A 17,507-nucleotide genomic window follows, 5' to 3' on the forward strand; every position below is an offset into this window, starting at 1 on the left:
AAAGGGAGCTGAGTAAAGCAGGGCCTAGGGTCTCACCAGGGTGGCCGAGTGGTTAAGGCGTTGGACTTAAGATCCAATGGACAGTTGTCCGCATGGGTTCGAGCCCCATCCCTGGTATGGGTTTTCAGCGGGTGTGTAGGAACTTGCAGATGCTTTTTTAAAGCATTTTCCTCTGCCCTCCTCACCCTCCCAGTGCCCTTCCTTAACAGTCCCAATTCACGTCTCAGCTGTAGGGTCTGCTGCTACTCTGCACTTAGCATGGATGCTTCCCAAAGCAATGCAGTGCCACCTACGCAGAGCCCCTGCTTAGAGAAATACACCTCCTATGTCTTTTCCCACTGAAGGGAGCAGGAGGAAGTACTTGCTTCCTGGGGAACATGGGCCTGCCACTGGAATTTGTTAACCCGCCTCTTGCGGATTTCTCCCCTTTCTTTGATTTACACCTGCAGGCTCTCCCTTGCCATCGGAGCAGGATCTGCTGATGCAGGCCCGGCTGGATCAAATGTGCAAAGGCTTGTCCCCAGGCCTCGGGAAAAAATTGAGCAGAGATTCCCGCCTCCGCCTCCTCTTGCCTTCCGAACGGGCTTCCAAACGGGCAATGCCCTGACGGGTCCCCCACACCCCATCCTGCCCATGCCCACACCCCTGTATATGAGGGTGACCCATGTCCCTCACCCTCCATGCTCGAACGGAAGACACGTGTGTCCTGAGGGGAGCGCCAGACAGGCATTTCTCCGGCCAGGCAGACCCCTGCAGCACCCGTTAGGCTCCAAAGCCTGTACATTCCCAAGATGCCACTGGTCACTATGCAAATCAGACAGCCCTGGCCACACCCTCTCCGCCGCTGGGCTCTGCTGCTTTCGGTACGTGCAGCTCAGCTTTTTCTTACCCTGAACCAGACTTCCGTTTCAGCAAAAAGGTGGGTTGCAGTGGGTCCGGGATGCCATTTGGAGACAAAGCCTGCGGCCCTGTCAAAGATGACTTCCTGCCGCACACCATGTGGTCAGAAGCCTACGAAAAGAAGCGCACCTCGGAATACAGAATCTCACTTCCTCAAGAGCCTTGCACAAGAGATTTTCCTCCCGCCGAGGAAAGCAACTCAAAGGGAACCTTGCGAAAATCAAATTAGGAGCCAGATTGCGGGATGCTAGGCAAACTGTTTGTCAGAAAAGCAAATTCATTTTGAGAAGCCCTGACCTGCGGGAAGGAAAAGCATTCAAGGGCAGAAGAAGGACTGTTCCCTGACCGGGAATCGAACCCGGGCCGCGGCGGTGAGAGCGCCGAATCCTAACCACTAGACCACCAGGGAACCCACAGCCATACAGCAAAAGTTCCTACACTGCTCTCCTAGTGACAAAGCTCATGGGGGCTGAAAGCATATTTTATTCTACAGCGAATATGAATCAGAACTTGAAAAAACACTCATGATTCCACCAGACTGTTTGTCACTTCTAAGCACAGGCCATCCCCTCCCCCGTGCTACTGAACCGACGAATTCCTGTACAATCGGGATCCCCGGGAAATCACAAGAGGGACACCTAGTGGCCGCTGATAGCTCAAAGACAGCTGGTACACCTTCTCACACCTACCTCGTTATTCAGCTTGCTGGAAGAATACATTGCGAATGACCGATTCAAGAGTGCAAGGGAGAAGAGTGCTCCAAAGTAGATGTATACATCGCAGCCGGGTTTTCCAGCAATTTACCTTTCTGATGAGCTGGTACTGCACTTTACGCCCACATAGAGCACCTGACTGGGTGGGGGACTGCGTGCGCATGAAGGTGGCTGAGGGCAATGGGAGCAAAGCAACCTGGGACACAGGGGACCCAGCCCCTTTCCTCTGCTTTCGTCTATAGGTCGGGGTGCCTTTTTAAGGACCTTCGATTAAAAAAAGCTGAGCTGCGTGGACAAATTACGCATGTCTACGTCTTAGAGGGATCTTCCCTGACCGGGAATCGAACCCGGGCCGCGGCGGTGAAAGCGCCGAATCCTAGCCACTAGACCACCAGGGAGGAGATGCTCTTGTGAGCCTGCCTTGCTCACTTCCTTATTGTGACTAAGCTAACTCCACTGTATAGATTGCCCATAAAGTACGAGTGGGGAAAAGTTAGGTGTCACACAGTGTGTTTGTCATAAGCAATTACCTTTATCCTCCTGCAAAAGCCTTTTTACTCTGCAATCACCTCTTGCTGGACAGCCTGCGCTGGAGCAGCCAGCATGAAAAGGGAGCTGAGTAAAGCAGGGCCTAGGGTCTCACCAGGGTGGCCGAGTGGTTAAGGCGTTGGACTTAAGATCCAATGGACAGTTGTCCGCATGGGTTCGAGCCCCATCCCTGGTATGGGTTTTCAGCGGGTGTGTAGGAACTTGCAGATGCTTTTTTAAAGCATTTTCCTCTGCCCTCCTCACCCTCCCAGTGCCCTTCCTTAACAGTCCCAATTCACGTCTCAGCTGTAGGGTCTGCTGCTACTCTGCACTTAGCATGGATGCTTCCCAAAGCAATGCAGTGCCACCTACGCAGAGCCCCTGCTTAGAGAAATACACCTCCTATGTCTTTTCCCACTGAAGGGAGCAGGAGGAAGTACTTGCTTCCTGGGGAACATGGGCCTGCCACTGGAATTTGTTAACCCGCCTCTTGCGGATTTCTCCCCTTTCTTTGATTTACACCTGCAGGCTCTCCCTTGCCATCGGAGCAGGATCTGCTGATGCAGGCCCGGCTGGATCAAATGTGCAAAGGCTTGTCCCCAGGCCTCGGGAAAAAATTGAGCAGAGATTCCCGCCTCCGCCTCCTCTTGCCTTCCGAACGGGCTTCCAAACGGGCAATGCCCTGACGGGTCCCCCACACCCCATCCTGCCCATGCCCACACCCCTGTATATGAGGGTGACCCATGTCCCTCACCCTCCATGCTCGAACGGAAGACACGTGTGTCCTGAGGGGAGCGCCAGACAGGCATTTCTCCGGCCAGGCAGACCCCTGCAGCACCCGTTAGGCTCCAAAGCCTGTACATTCCCAAGATGCCACTGGCCACTATGCAAATCAGACAGCCCTGGCCACACCCTCTCCGCCGCTGGGCTCTGCTGCTTTCGGTACGTGCAGCTCAGCTTTTTCTTACCCTGAACCAGACTTCCGTTTCAGCAAAAAGCTGGGTTGCAGTGGGTCCGGGATGCCATTTGGAGACAAAGCCTGCGGCCCTGTCAAAGATGACTTCCTGCCGCACACCATGTGGTCAGAATCCTACGAAAAGAAGCGCACCTCGGAATACAGAATCTCACTTCCTCAAGAGCCTTGCACAAGAGATTTTCCTCCCGCCGAGGAAAGCAACTCAAAGGGAACCTTGCGAAAATCAGATTAGGAGCCAGATTGCGGGATGCTAGGCAAACTGTTTGTCAGAAAAGCAAATTCATTTTGAGAAGCCCTGACCTGCGGGAAGGAAAAGCATTCAAGGGCAGAAGAAGGACTGTTCCCTGACCGGGAATCGAACCCGGGCCGCGGCGGTGAGAGCACCGAATCCTAACCACTAGACCACCAGGGAACCCACAGCCATAAAGCAAAAGTTCCTACACTGCTCTCCTAGTGACAAAGCTCATGGGGGCTGAAAGCATATTTTATTCTACAGCGAATATGAATCAGAACTTGAAAAAACACTCATGATTCCACCAGACTGTTTGTCACTTCCAAGCACAGGCCATCCCCTCCCCCGTGCTACTGAACCGACGAATTCCTGTACAATCGGGATCCCCGGGAAATCACAAGAGGGACACCTAGTGGCCGCTGATAGCTCAAAGACAGCTGGTACACCTTCTCACACCTACCTCGTTATTCAGCTTGCTGGAAGAATACATTGCGAATGACCGATTCAAGAGTGCAAGGGAGAAGAGTGCTCCAAAGTAGATGTATACATCGCAGCCGGGTTTTCCAGCAATTTACCTTTCTGATGAGCTGGTACTGCACTTTACGCCCACATAGAGCACCTGACTGGGTGGGGGACTGCGTGCGCATGAAGGTGGCTGAGGGCAATGGGAGCAAAGCAACCTGGGACACAGGGGACCCAGCCCCTTTCCTCTGCTTTCGTCTATAGGTCGGGGTGCCTTTTTAAGGACCTTCGATTAAAAAAAGCTGAGCTGCATGGACAAATTACGCACGTCTACGTCTTAGAGGGATCTTCCCTGACCGGGAATCGAACCCGGGCCGCGGCGGTGAAAGCGCCGAATCCTAGCCACTAGACCACCAGGGAGGAGATGCTCTTGTGAGCCTGCCTTGCTCACTTCCTTATTGTGACTAAGCTAACTCCACTGTATAGATTGCCCATAAAGTACGAGTGGGGAAAAGTTAGGTGTCACACAGTGTGTTTGTCATAAGCAATTACCTTTATCCTCCTGCAAAAGCCTTTTTACTCTGCAATCACCTCTTGCTGGACAGCCTGCGCTGGAGCAGCCAGCATGAAAAGGAAGCTGAGTAAGGCAGGGCCTAGGGTCTCACCAGGGTGGCCGAGTGGTTAAGGCGTTGGACTTAAGATCCAATGGACAGTTGTCCGCATGGGTTCGAGCCCCATCCCTGGTATGGGTTTTCAGCGGGTGTGTAGGAACTTGCAGATGCTTTTGTAAAGCATTTTCCTCTGCCCTCCTCACCCTCCCAGTGCCCTTCCTTAACAGTCCCAATTCACGTCTCAGCTGTGGGGTCTGCTGCTACTCTGCACTTAGCATGGATGCTTCCCAAAGCAATGCAGTGCCACCTACGCAGAGCCCCTGCTTAGAGAAATACACCTCCTATGTCTTTTCCCACTGAAGGGAGCAGGAGGAAGTACTTGCTTCCTGGGGAACATGGGCCTGCCACTGGAATTTGTTAACCCGCCTCTTGCGGATTTCTCCCCTTTCTTTGATTTACACCTGCAGGCTCTCCCTTGCCATCGGAGCAGGATCTGCTGATGCAGGCCCGGCAGGATCAAATGTGCAAAGGCTTGTCCCCAGGCCTCGGGAAAAAATTGAGCAGAGATTCCCGCCTCCGCCTCCTCTTGCCTTCCGAACGGGCTTCCAAACGGGCAATGCCCTGACGGGTCCCCCACACCCCATCCTGCCCATGCCCACACCCCTGTATATGAGGGTGACCCATGTCCCTCACCCTCCATGCTCGAACGGAAGACACGTGTGTCCTGAGGGGAGCGCCAGACAGGCATTTCTCCGGCCAGGCAGACCCCTGCAGCACCCGTTAGGCTCCAAAGCCTGTACATTCCCAAGATGCCACTGGTCACTATGCAAATCAGACAGCCCTGGCCACACCCTCTCCGCCGCTGGGCTCTGCTGCTTTCGGTACGTGCAGCTCAGCTTTTTCTTACCCTGAACCAGACTTCCGTTTCAGCAAAAAGGTGGGTTGCAGTGGGTCCGGGATGCCATTTGGAGACAAAGCCTGCGGCCCTGTCAAAGATGACTTCCTGCCGCACACCATGTGGTCAGAAGCCTACGAAAAGAAGCGCACCTCGGAATACAGAATCTCACTTCCTCAAGAGCCTTGCACAAGAGATTTTCCTCCCGCCGAGGAAAGCAACTCAAAGGGAACCTTGCGAAAATCAAATTAGGAGCCAGATTGCGGGATGCTAGGCAAACTGTTTGTCAGAAAAGCAAATTCATTTTGAGAAGCCCTGACCTGCGGGAAGGAAAAGCATTCAAGGGCAGAAGAAGGACTGTTCCCTGACCGGGAATCGAACCCGGGCCGCGGCGGTGAGAGCGCCGAATCCTAACCACTAGACCACCAGGGAACCCACAGCCATACAGCAAAAGTTCCTACACTGCTCTCCTAGTGACAAAGCTCATGGGGGCTGAAAGCATATTTTATTCTACAGCGAATATGAATCAGAACTTGAAAAAACACTCATGATTCCACCAGACTGTTTGTCACTTCTAAGCACAGGCCATCCCCTCCCCCGTGCTACTGAACCGACGAATTCCTGTACAATCGGGATCCCCGGGAAATCACAAGAGGGACACCTAGTGGCCGCTGATAGCTCAAAGACAGCTGGTACACCTTCTCACACCTACCTCGTTATTCAGCTTGCTGGAAGAATACATTGCGAATGACCGATTCAAGAGTGCAAGGGAGAAGAGTGCTCCAAAGTAGATGTATACATCGCAGCCGGGTTTTCCAGCAATTTACCTTTCTGATGAGCTGGTACTGCACTTTACGCCCACATAGAGCACCTGACTGGGTGGGGGACTGCGTGCGCATGAAGGTGGCTGAGGGCAATGGGAGCAAAGCAACCTGGGACACAGGGGACCCAGCCCCTTTCCTCTGCTTTCGTCTATAGGTCGGGGTGCCTTTTTAAGGACCTTCGATTAAAAAAAGCTGAGCTGCGTGGACAAATTACGCACGTCTACGTCTTAGAGGGATCTTCCCTGACCGGGAATCGAACCCGGGCCGCGGCGGTGAAAGCGCCGAATCCTAGCCACTAGACCACCAGGGAGGAGATGCTCTTGTGAGCCTGCCTTGCTCACTTCCTTATTGTGACTAAGCTAACTCCACTGTATAGATTGCCCATAAAGTACGAGTGGGGAAAAGTTAGGTGTCACACAGTGTGTTTGTCATAAGCAATTACCTTTATCCTCCTGCAAAAGCCTTTTTACTCTGCAATCACCTCTTGCTGGACAGCCTGCGCTGGAGCAGCCAGCATGAAAAGGGAGCTGAGTAAAGCAGGGCCTAGGGTCTCACCAGGGTGGCCGAGTGGTTAAGGCGTTGGACTTAAGATCCAATGGACAGTTGTCCGCATGGGTTCGAGCCCCATCCCTGGTATGGGTTTTCAGCGGGTGTGTAGGAACTTGCAGATGCTTTTTTAAAGCATTTTCCTCTGCCCTCCTCACCCTCCCAGTGCCCTTCCTTAACAGTCCCAATTCACGTCTCAGCTGTAGGGTCTGCTGCTACTCTGCACTTAGCATGGATGCTTCCCAAAGCAATGCAGTGCCACCTACGCAGAGCCCCTGCTTAGAGAAATACACCTCCTATGTCTTTTCCCACTGAAGGGAGCAGGAGGAAGTACTTGCTTCCTGGGGAACATGGGCCTGCCACTGGAATTTGTTAACCCGCCTCTTGCGGATTTCTCCCCTTTCTTTGATTTACACCTGCAGGCTCTCCCTTGCCATCGGAGCAGGATCTGCTGATGCAGGCCCGGCTGGATCAAATGTGCAAAGGCTTGTCCCCAGGCCTCGGGAAAAAATTGAGCAGAGATTCCCGCCTCCGCCTCCTCTTGCCTTCCGAACGGGCTTCCAAACGGGCAATGCCCTGACGGGTCCCCCACACCCCATCCTGCCCATGCCCACACCCCTGTATATGAGGGTGACCCATGTCCCTCACCCTCCATGCTCGAACGGAAGACACGTGTGTCCTGAGGGGAGCGCCAGACAGGCATTTCTCCGGCCAGGCAGACCCCTGCAGCACCCGTTAGGCTCCAAAGCCTGTACATTCCCAAGATGCCACTGGCCACTATGCAAATCAGACAGCCCTGGCCACACCCTCTCCGCCGCTGGGCTCTGCTGCTTTCGGTACGTGCAGCTCAGCTTTTTCTTACCCTGAACCAGACTTCCGTTTCAGCAAAAAGCTGGGTTGCAGTGGGTCCGGGATGCCATTTGGAGACAAAGCCTGCGGCCCTGTCAAAGATGACTTCCTGCCGCACACCATGTGGTCAGAATCCTACGAAAAGAAGCGCACCTCGGAATACAGAATCTCACTTCCTCAAGAGCCTTGCACAAGAGATTTTCCTCCCGCCGAGGAAAGCAACTCAAAGGGAACCTTGCGAAAATCAGATTAGGAGCCAGATTGCGGGATGCTAGGCAAACTGTTTGTCAGAAAAGCAAATTCATTTTGAGAAGCCCTGACCTGCGGGAAGGAAAAGCATTCAAGGGCAGAAGAAGGACTGTTCCCTGACCGGGAATCGAACCCGGGCCGCGGCGGTGAGAGCGCCGAATCCTAACCACTAGACCACCAGGGAACCCACAGCCATAAAGCAAAAGTTCCTACACTGCTCTCCTAGTGACAAAGCTCATGGGGGCTGAAAGCATATTTTATTCTACAGCGAATATGAATCAGAACTTGAAAAAACACTCATGATTCCACCAGACTGTTTGTCACTTCCAAGCACAGGCCATCCCCTCCCCCGTGCTACTGAACCGACGAATTCCTGTACAATCGGGATCCCCGGGAAATCACAAGAGGGACACCTAGTGGCCGCTGATAGCTCAAAGACAGCTGGTACACCTTCTCACACCTACCTCGTTATTCAGCTTGCTGGAAGAATACATTGCGAATGACCGATTCAAGAGTGCAAGGGAGAAGAGTGCTCCAAAGTAGATGTATACATCGCAGCCGGGTTTTCCAGCAATTTACCTTTCTGATGAGCTGGTACTGCACTTTACGCCCACATAGAGCACCTGACTGGGTGGGGGACTGCGTGCGCATGAAGGTGGCTGAGGGCAATGGGAGCAAAGCAACCTGGGACACAGGGGACCCAGCCCCTTTCCTCTGCTTTCGTCTATAGGTCGGGGTGCCTTTTTAAGGACCTTCGATTAAAAAAAGCTGAGCTGCATGGACAAATTACGCACGTCTACGTCTTAGAGGGATCTTCCCTGACCGGGAATCGAACCCGGGCCGCGGCGGTGAAAGCGCCGAATCCTAGCCACTAGACCACCAGGGAGGAGATGCTCTTGTGAGCCTGCCTTGCTCACTTCCTTATTGTGACTAAGCTAACTCCACTGTATAGATTGCCCATAAAGTACGAGTGGGGAAAAGTTAGGTGTCACACAGTGTGTTTGTCATAAGCAATTACCTTTATCCTCCTGCAAAAGCCTTTTTACTCTGCAATCACCTCTTGCTGGACAGCCTGCGCTGGAGCAGCCAGCATGAAAAGGAAGCTGAGTAAGGCAGGGCCTAGGGTCTCACCAGGGTGGCCGAGTGGTTAAGGCGTTGGACTTAAGATCCAATGGACAGTTGTCCGCATGGGTTCGAGCCCCATCCCTGGTATGGGTTTTCAGCGGGTGTGTAGGAACTTGCAGATGCTTTTGTAAAGCATTTTCCTCTGCCCTCCTCACCCTCCCAGTGCCCTTCCTTAACAGTCCCAATTCACGTCTCAGCTGTGGGGTCTGCTGCTACTCTGCACTTAGCATGGATGCTTCCCAAAGCAATGCAGTGCCACCTACGCAGAGCCCCTGCTTAGAGAAATACACCTCCTATGTCTTTTCCCACTGAAGGGAGCAGGAGGAAGTACTTGCTTCCTGGGGAACATGGGCCTGCCACTGGAATTTGTTAACCCGCCTCTTGCGGATTTCTCCCCTTTCTTTGATTTACACCTGCAGGCTCTCCCTTGCCATCGGAGCAGGATCTGCTGATGCAGGCCCGGCAGGATCAAATGTGCAAAGGCTTGTCCCCAGGCCTCGGGAAAAAATTGAGCAGAGATTCCCGCCTCCGCCTCCTCTTGCCTTCCGAACGGGCTTCCAAACGGGCAATGCCCTGACGGGTCCCCCACGCCCCATCCTGCCCATGCCCACACCCCTGTATATGAGGGTGACCCATGTCCCTCACCCTCCATGCTCGAACGGAAGACACGTGTGTCCTGAGGGGAGCGCCAGACAGGCATTTCTCCGGCCAGGCAGACCCCTGCAGCACCCGTTAGGCTCCAAAGCCTGTACATTCCCAAGATGCCACTGGTCACTATGGAAATCAGACAGCCCTGGCCACACCCTCTCCGCCGCTGGGCTCTGCTGCTTTCGGTACGTGCAGCTCAGCTTTTTCTTACCCTGAACCAGACTTCCGTTTCAGCAAAAAGGTGGGTTGCAGTGGGTCCGGGATGCCATTTGGAGACAAAGCCTGCGGCCCTGTCAAAGATGACTTCCTGCCGCACACCATGTGGTCAGAAGCCTACGAAAAGAAGCGCACCTCGGAATACAGAATCTCACTTCCTCAAGAGCCTTGCACAAGAGATTTTCCTCCCGCCGAGGAAAGCAACTCAAAGGGAACCTTGCGAAAATCAAATTAGGAGCCAGATTGCGGGATGCTAGGCAAACTGTTTGTCAGAAAAGCAAATTCATTTTGAGAAGCCCTGACCTGCGGGAAGGAAAAGCATTCAAGGGCAGAAGAAGGACTGTTCCCTGACCGGGAATCGAACCCGGGCCGCGGCGGTGAGAGCGCCGAATCCTAACCACTAGACCACCAGGGAACCCACAGCCATACAGCAAACGTTCCTACACTGCTCTCCTAGTGACAAAGCTCATGGGGGCTGAAAGCATATTTTATTCTACAGCGAATATGAATCAGAACTTGAAAAAACACTCATGATTCCACCAGACTGTTTGTCACTTCCAAGCACAGGCCATCCCCTCCCCCGTGCTACTGAACCGACGAATTCCTGTACAATCGGGATCCCCGGGAAATCACAAGAGGGACACCTAGTGGCCGCTGATAGCTCAAAGACAGCTGGTACACCTTCTCACACCTACCTCGTTATTCAGCTTGCTGGAAGAATACATTGCGAATGACCGATTCAAGAGTGCAAGGGAGAAGAGTGCTCCAAAGTAGATGTATACATCGCAGCCGGGTTTTCCAGCAATTTACCTTTCTGATGAGCTGGTACTGCACTTTACGCCCACATAGAGCACCTGACTGGGTGGGGGACTGCGTGCGCATGAAGGTGGCTGAGGGCAATGGGAGCAAAGCAACCTGGGACACAGGGGACCCAGCCCCTTTCCTCTGCTTTCGTCTATAGGTCGGGGTGCCTTTTTAAGGACCTTCGATTAAAAAAAGCTGAGCTGCGTGGACAAATTACGCACGTCTACGTCTTAGAGGGATCTTCCCTGACCGGGAATCGAACCCGGGCCGCGGCGGTGAAAGCGCCGAATCCTAGCCACTAGACCACCAGGGAGGAGATTCTCTTGTGAGCCTGCCTTGCTCACTTCCTTATTGTGACTAAGCTAACTCCACTGTATAGATTGCCCATAAAGTACGAGTGGGGAAAAGTTAGGTGTCACACAGTGTGTTTGTCATAAGCAATTACCTTTATCCTCCTGCAAAAGCCTTTTTACTCTGCAATCACCTCTTGCTGGACAGCCTGCGCTGGAGCAGCCAGCATGAAAAGGAAGCTGAGTAAGGCAGGGCCTAGGGTCTCACCAGGGTGGCCGAGTGGTTAAGGCGTTGGACTTAAGATCCAATGGACAGTTGTCCGCATGGGTTCGAGCCCCATCCCTGGTATGGGTTTTCAGCGGGTGTGTAGGAACTTGCAGATGCTTTTGTAAAGCATTTTCCTCTGCCCTCCTCACCCTCCCAGTGCCCTTCCTTAACAGTCCCAATTCACGTCTCAGCTGTGGGGTCTGCTGCTACTCTGCACTTAGCATGGATGCTTCCCAAAGCAATGCAGTGCCACCTACGCAGAGCCCCTGCTTAGAGAAATACACCTCCTATGTCTTTTCCCACTGAAGGGAGCAGGAGGAAGTACTTGCTTCCTGGGGAACATGGGCCTGCCACTGGAATTTGTTAACCCGCCTCTTGCGGATTTCTCCCCTTTCTTTGATTTACACCTGCAGGCTCTCCCTTGCCATCGGAGCAGGATCTGCTGATGCAGGCCCGGCAGGATCAAATGTGCAAAGGCTTGTCCCCAGGCCTCGGGAAAAAATTGAGCAGAGATTCCCGCCTCCGCCTCCTCTTGCCTTCCGAACGGGCTTCCAAACGGGCAATGCCCTGACGGGTCCCCCACGCCCCATCCTGCCCATGCCCACACCCCTGTATATGAGGGTGACCCATGTCCCTCACCCTCCATGCTCGAACGGAAGACACGTGTGTCCTGAGGGGAGCGCCAGACAGGCATTTCTCCGGCCAGGCAGACCCCTGCAGCACCCGTTAGGCTCCAAAGCCTGTACATTCCCAAGATGCCACTGGTCACTATGCAAATCAGACAGCCCTGGCCACACCCTCTCCGCCGCTGGGCTCTGCTGCTTTCGGTACGTGCAGCTCAGCTTTTTCTTACCCTGAACCAGACTTCCGTTTCAGCAAAAAGGTGGGTTGCAGTGGGTCCGGGATGCCATTTGGAGACAAAGCCTGCGGCCCTGTCAAAGATGACTTCCTGCCGCACACCATGTGGTCAGAAGCCTACGAAAAGAAGCGCACCTCGGAATACAGAATCTCACTTCCTCAAGAGCCTTGCACAAGAGATTTTCCTCCCGCCGAGGAAAGCAACTCAAAGGGAACCTTGCGAAAATCAAATTAGGAGCCAGATTGCGGGATGCTAGGCAAACTGTTTGTCAGAAAAGCAAATTCATTTTGAGAAGCCCTGACCTGCGGGAAGGAAAAGCATTCAAGGGCAGAAGAAGGACTGTTCCCTGACCGGGAATCGAACCCGGGCCGCGGCGGTGAGAGCGCCGAATCCTAACCACTAGACCACCAGGGAACCCACAGCCATACAGCAAACGTTCCTACACTGCTCTCCTAGTGACAAAGCTCATGGGGGCTGAAAGCATATTTTATTCTACAGCGAATATGAATCAGAACTTGAAAAAACACTCATGATTCCACCAGACTGTTTGTCACTTCCAAGCACAGGCCATCCCCTCCCCCGTGCTACTGAACCGACGAATTCCTGTACAATCGGGATCCCCGGGAAATCACAAGAGGGACACCTAGTGGCCGCTGATAGCTCAAAGACAGCTGGTACACCTTCTCACACCTACCTCGTTATTCAGCTTGCTGGAAGAATACATTGCGAATGACCGATTCAAGAGTGCAAGGGAGAAGAGTGCTCCAAAGTAGATGTATACATCGCAGCCGGGTTTTCCAGCAATTTACCTTTCTGATGAGCTGGTACTGCACTTTACGCCCACATAGAGCACCTGACTGGGTGGGGGACTGCGTGCGCATGAAGGTGGCTGAGGGCAATGGGAGCAAAGCAACCTGGGACACAGGGGACCCAGCCCCTTTCCTCTGCTTTCGTCTATAGGTCGGGGTGCCTTTTTAAGGACCTTCGATTAAAAAAAGCTGAGCTGCGTGGACAAATTACGCACGTCTACGTCTTAGAGGGATCTTCCCTGACCGGGAATCGAACCCGGGCCGCGGCGGTGAAAGCGCCGAATCCTAGCCACTAGACCACCAGGGAGGAGATGCTCTTGTGAGCCTGCCTTGCTCACTTCCTTATTGTGACTAAGCTAACTCCACTGTATAGATTGCCCATAAAGTACGAGTGGGGAAAAGTTAGGTGTCACACAGTGTGTTTGTCATAAGCAATTACCTTTATCCTCCTGCAAAAGCCTTTTTACTCTGCAATCACCTCTTGCTGGACAGCCTGCGCTGGAGCAGCCAGCATGAAAAGGGAGCTGAGTAAGGCAGGGCCTAGGGTCTCACCAGGGTGGCCGAGTGGTTAAGGCGTTGGACTTAAGATCCAATGGACAGTTGTCCGCATGGGTTCGAGCCCCATCCCTGGTATGGGTTTTCAGCGGGTGTGTAGGAACTTGCAGATGCTTTTTTAAAGCATTTTCCTCTGCCCTCCTCACCCTCCCAGTGCCCTTCCTTAACAGTCCCAATTCACGTCTCAGCTGTGGGGTCTGCTGCTACTCTGCACTTAGCATGGATGCTTCCCAAAGCAATGCAGTGCCACCTACGCAGAGCCCCTGCTTAGAGAAATACACCTCCTATGTCTTTTCCCACTGAAGGGAGCAGGAGGAAGTACTTGCTTCCTGGGGAACATGGGCCTGCCACTGGAATTTGTTAACCCGCCTCTTGCGGATTTCTCCCCTTTCTTTGATTTACACCTGCAGGCTCTCCCTTGCCATCGGAGCAGGATCTGCTGATGCAGGCCCGGCTGGATCAAATGTGCAAAGGCTTGTCCCCAGGCCTCGGGAAAAAATTGAGCAGAGATTCCCGCCTCCGCCTCCTCTTGCCTTCCGAACGGGCTTCCAAACGGGCAATGCCCTGACGGGTCCCCCACACCCCATCCTGCCCATGCCCACACCCCTGTATATGAGGGTGACCCATGTCCCTCACCCTCCATGCTCGAACGGAAGACACGTGTGTCCTGAGGGGAGCGCCAGACAGGCATTTCTCCGGCCAGGCAGACCCCTGCAGCACCCGTTAGGCTCCAAAGCCTGTACATTCCCAAGATGCCACTGGCCACTATGCAAATCAGACAGCCCTGGCCACACCCTCTCCGCCGCTGGGCTCTGCTGCTTTCGGTACGTGCAGCTCAGCTTTTTCTTACCCTGAACCAGACTTCCGTTTCAGCAAAAAGGTGGGTTGCAGTGGGTCCGGGATGCCATTTGGAGACAAAGCCTGCGGCCCTGTCAAAGATGACTTCCTGCCGCACACCATGTGGTCAGAAGCCTACGAAAAGAAGCGCACCTCGGAATACAGAATCTCACTTCCTCAAGAGCCTTGCACAAGAGATTTTCCTCCCGCCGAGGAAAGCAACTCAAAGGGAACCTTGCGAAAATCAAATTAGGAGCCAGATTGCGGGATGCTAGGCAAACTGTTTGTCAGAAAAGCAAATTCATTTTGAGAAGCCCTGACCTGCGGGAAGGAAAAGCATTCAAGGGCAGAAGAAGGACTGTTCCCTGACCGGGAATCGAACCCGGGCCGCGGCGGTGAGAGCGCCGAATCCTAACCACTAGACCACCAGGGAACCCACAGCCATACAGCAAAAGTTCCTACACTGCTCTCCTAGTGACAAAGCTCATGGGGGCTGAAAGCATATTTTATTCTACAGCGAATATGAATCAGAACTTGAAAAAACACTCATGATTCCACCAGACTGTTTGTCACTTCCAAGCACAGGCCATCCCCTCCCCCGTGCTACTGAACCGACGAATTCCTGTACAATCGGGATCCCCGGGAAATCACAAGAGGGACACCTAGTGGCCGCTGATAGCTCAAAGACAGCTGGTACACCTTCTCACACCTACCTCGTTATTCAGCTTGCTGGAAGAATACATTGCGAATGACCGATTCAAGAGTGCAAGGGAGAAGAGTGCTCCAAAGTAGATGTATACATCGCAGCCGGGTTTTTCAGCAATTTACCTTTCTGATGAGCTGGTACTGCACTTTACGCCCACATAGAGCACCTGACTGGGTGGGGGACTGCGTGCGCATGAAGGTGGCTGAGGGCAATGGGAGCAAAGCAACCTGGGACACAGGGGACCCAGCCCCTTTCCTCTGCTTTCGTCTATAGGTCGGGGTGCCTTTTTAAGGACCTTCGATTAAAAAAAGCTGAGCTGCGTGGACAAATTACGCACGTCTACGTCTTAGAGGGATCTTCCCTGACCGGGAATCGAACCCGGGCCGCGGCGGTGAAAGCGCCGAATCCTAGCCACTAGACCACCAGGGAGGAGATGCTCTTGTGAGCCTGCCTTGCTCACTTCCTTATTGTGACTAAGCTAACTCCACTGTATAGATTGCCCATAAAGTACGAGTGGGGAAAAGTTAGGTGTCACACAGTGTGTTTGTCATAAGCAATTACCTTTATCCTCCTGCAAAAGCCTTTTTACTCTGCAATCACCTCTTGCTGGACAGCCTGCGCTGGAGCAGCCAGCATGAAAAGGGAGCTGAGTAAGGCAGGGCCTAGGGTCTCACCAGGGTGGCCGAGTGGTTAAGGCGTTGGACTTAAGATCCAATGGACAGTTGTCCGCATGGGTTCGAGCCCCATCCCTGGTATGGGTTTTCAGCGGGTGTGTAGGAACTTGCAGATGCTTTTTTAAAGCATTTTCCTCTGCCCTCCTCACCCTCCCAGTGCCCTTCCTTAACAGTCCCAATTCACGTCTCAGCTGTGGGGTCTGCTGCTACTCTGCACTTAGCATGGATGCTTCCCAAAGCAATGCAGTGCCACCTACGCAGAGCCCCTGCTTAGAGAAATACACCTCCTATGTCTTTTCCCACTGAAGGGAGCAGGAGGAAGTACTTGCTTCCTGGGGAACATGGGCCTGCCACTGGAATTTGTTAACCCGCCTCTTGCGGATTTCTCCCCTTTCTTTGATTTACACCTGCAGGCTCTCCCTTGCCATCGGAGCAGGATCTGCTGATGCAGGCCCGGCTGGATCAAATGTGCAAAGGCTTGTCCCCAGGCCTCGGGAAAAAATTGAGCAGAGATTCCCGCCTCCGCCTCCTCTTGCCTTCCGAACGGGCTTCCAAACGGGCAATACCCTGACGGGTCCCCCACGCCCCATCCTGCCCATGCCCACACCCCTGTATATGAGGGTGACCCATGTCCCTCACCCTCCATGCTCGAACGGAAGACACGTGTGTCCTGAGGGGAGCGCCAGACAGGCATTTCTCCGGCCAGGCAGACCCCTGCAGCACCCGTTAAGCTCCAAAGCCTGTACATTCCCAAGATGCCACTGGTCACTATGCAAATCAGACAGCCCTGGCCACACCCTCTCCACCGCTGGGCTCTGCTGCTTTCGGTACGTGCAGCTCAGCTTTTTCTTACCCTGAACCAGACTTCCGTTTCAGCAAAAAGGTGGGTTGCAGTGGGTCCGGGATGCCATTTGGAGACAAAGCCTGCGGCCCTGTCAAAGATGACTTCCTGCCGCACACCATGTGGTCAGAAGCCTACGAAAAGAAGCGCACCTCGGAATACAGAATCTCACTTCCTCAAGAGCCTTGCACAAGAGATTTTCCTCCCGCCGAGGAAAGCAACTCAAAGGGAACCTTGCGAAAATCAAATTAGGAGCCAGATTGCGGGATGCTAGACAAACTGTTTGTCAGAAAAGCAAATTCATTTTGAGAAGCCCTGACCTGCGGGAAGGAAAAGCATTCAAGGGCAGAAGAAGGACTGTTCCCTGACCGGGAATCGAACCCGGGCCGCAGCGGTGAGAGCGCCGAATCCTAACCACTAGACCACCAGGGAACCCACAGCCATACAGCAAAAGTTCCTACACTGCTCTCCTAGTGACAAAGCTCATGGGGGCTGAAAGCATATTTTATTCTACAGCGAATATGAATCAGAACTTGAAAAAACACTCATGATTCCACCAGACTGTTTGTCACTTCCAAGCACAGGCCATCCCCTCCCCCGTGCTACTGAACCGACGAATTCCTGTACAATCGGGATCCCCGGGAAATCACAAGAGGGACACCTAGTGGCCGCTGATAGCTCAAAGACAGCTGGTACACCTTCTCACACCTACCTCGTTATTCAGCTTGCTGGAAGAATACATTGCGAATGACCGATTTAAGAGTGCAAGGGAGAAGAGTGCTCCAAAGTAGATGTATACATCGCAGCCGGGTTTTCCAGCAATTTACCTTTCTGATGAGCTGGTACTGCACTTTACGCCCACATAGAGCACCTGACTGGGTGGGGGACTGCGTGCGCATGAAGGTGGCTGAGGGCAATGGGAGCAAAGCAACCTGGGACACAGGGGACCCAGTCCCTTTCCTCTGCTTTCGTCTATAGGTCGGGGTGCCTTTTTAAGGACCTTCGATTAAAAAAAGCTGAGCTGCGTGGACAAATTACGCACGTCTACGTCTTAGAGGGATCTTCCCTGACCGGGAATCGAACCCGGGCC

General features: G+C 53.4%; 14 non-coding genes across 14 annotated transcripts; all 14 read right to left on the reverse strand.

Moving 5' to 3' along the window:
• Window positions 1–1,237: 1,237 nt before the first annotated feature.
• On the reverse strand, window positions 1,238–1,309 carry TRNAE-CUC (transfer RNA glutamic acid (anticodon CUC)). Its single transcript has one exon. It is a non-coding gene; the product is annotated as a tRNA-Glu (tRNA).
• Window positions 1,310–1,939: 630 nt separating this feature from the next.
• TRNAE-UUC (transfer RNA glutamic acid (anticodon UUC)) lies at window positions 1,940–2,011 on the reverse strand. The gene has a single exon. It is a non-coding gene; the product is annotated as a tRNA-Glu (tRNA).
• A 1,446-nt stretch (window positions 2,012–3,457) lies between these two features.
• Window positions 3,458–3,529, reverse strand: TRNAE-CUC (transfer RNA glutamic acid (anticodon CUC)). The gene has a single exon. It is a non-coding gene; the product is annotated as a tRNA-Glu (tRNA).
• A 630-nt stretch (window positions 3,530–4,159) lies between these two features.
• TRNAE-UUC (transfer RNA glutamic acid (anticodon UUC)) lies at window positions 4,160–4,231 on the reverse strand. The gene has a single exon. It is a non-coding gene; the product is annotated as a tRNA-Glu (tRNA).
• Window positions 4,232–5,677: 1,446 nt separating this feature from the next.
• TRNAE-CUC (transfer RNA glutamic acid (anticodon CUC)) lies at window positions 5,678–5,749 on the reverse strand. The gene has a single exon. It is a non-coding gene; the product is annotated as a tRNA-Glu (tRNA).
• A 630-nt stretch (window positions 5,750–6,379) lies between these two features.
• Window positions 6,380–6,451, reverse strand: TRNAE-UUC (transfer RNA glutamic acid (anticodon UUC)). Its single transcript has one exon. It is a non-coding gene; the product is annotated as a tRNA-Glu (tRNA).
• A 1,446-nt stretch (window positions 6,452–7,897) lies between these two features.
• On the reverse strand, window positions 7,898–7,969 carry TRNAE-CUC (transfer RNA glutamic acid (anticodon CUC)). Its single transcript has one exon. It is a non-coding gene; the product is annotated as a tRNA-Glu (tRNA).
• A 630-nt stretch (window positions 7,970–8,599) lies between these two features.
• Window positions 8,600–8,671, reverse strand: TRNAE-UUC (transfer RNA glutamic acid (anticodon UUC)). Its single transcript has one exon. It is a non-coding gene; the product is annotated as a tRNA-Glu (tRNA).
• A 1,446-nt stretch (window positions 8,672–10,117) lies between these two features.
• Window positions 10,118–10,189, reverse strand: TRNAE-CUC (transfer RNA glutamic acid (anticodon CUC)). The gene has a single exon. It is a non-coding gene; the product is annotated as a tRNA-Glu (tRNA).
• A 630-nt stretch (window positions 10,190–10,819) lies between these two features.
• Window positions 10,820–10,891, reverse strand: TRNAE-UUC (transfer RNA glutamic acid (anticodon UUC)). Its single transcript has one exon. It is a non-coding gene; the product is annotated as a tRNA-Glu (tRNA).
• Window positions 10,892–12,337: 1,446 nt separating this feature from the next.
• On the reverse strand, window positions 12,338–12,409 carry TRNAE-CUC (transfer RNA glutamic acid (anticodon CUC)). The gene has a single exon. It is a non-coding gene; the product is annotated as a tRNA-Glu (tRNA).
• A 630-nt stretch (window positions 12,410–13,039) lies between these two features.
• TRNAE-UUC (transfer RNA glutamic acid (anticodon UUC)) lies at window positions 13,040–13,111 on the reverse strand. Its single transcript has one exon. It is a non-coding gene; the product is annotated as a tRNA-Glu (tRNA).
• Window positions 13,112–14,557: 1,446 nt separating this feature from the next.
• On the reverse strand, window positions 14,558–14,629 carry TRNAE-CUC (transfer RNA glutamic acid (anticodon CUC)). Its single transcript has one exon. It is a non-coding gene; the product is annotated as a tRNA-Glu (tRNA).
• Window positions 14,630–15,259: 630 nt separating this feature from the next.
• Window positions 15,260–15,331, reverse strand: TRNAE-UUC (transfer RNA glutamic acid (anticodon UUC)). Its single transcript has one exon. It is a non-coding gene; the product is annotated as a tRNA-Glu (tRNA).
• Between the last annotated feature and the right edge of the window lie 2,176 nt (window positions 15,332–17,507).

The sequence above is a fragment of the Triturus cristatus genome, chromosome 5_2, assembly GCF_964204655.1.
Source record: "Triturus cristatus chromosome 5_2, aTriCri1.1, whole genome shotgun sequence".
Classification (NCBI taxonomy): Eukaryota; Metazoa; Chordata; class Amphibia; order Caudata; family Salamandridae; genus Triturus; species Triturus cristatus.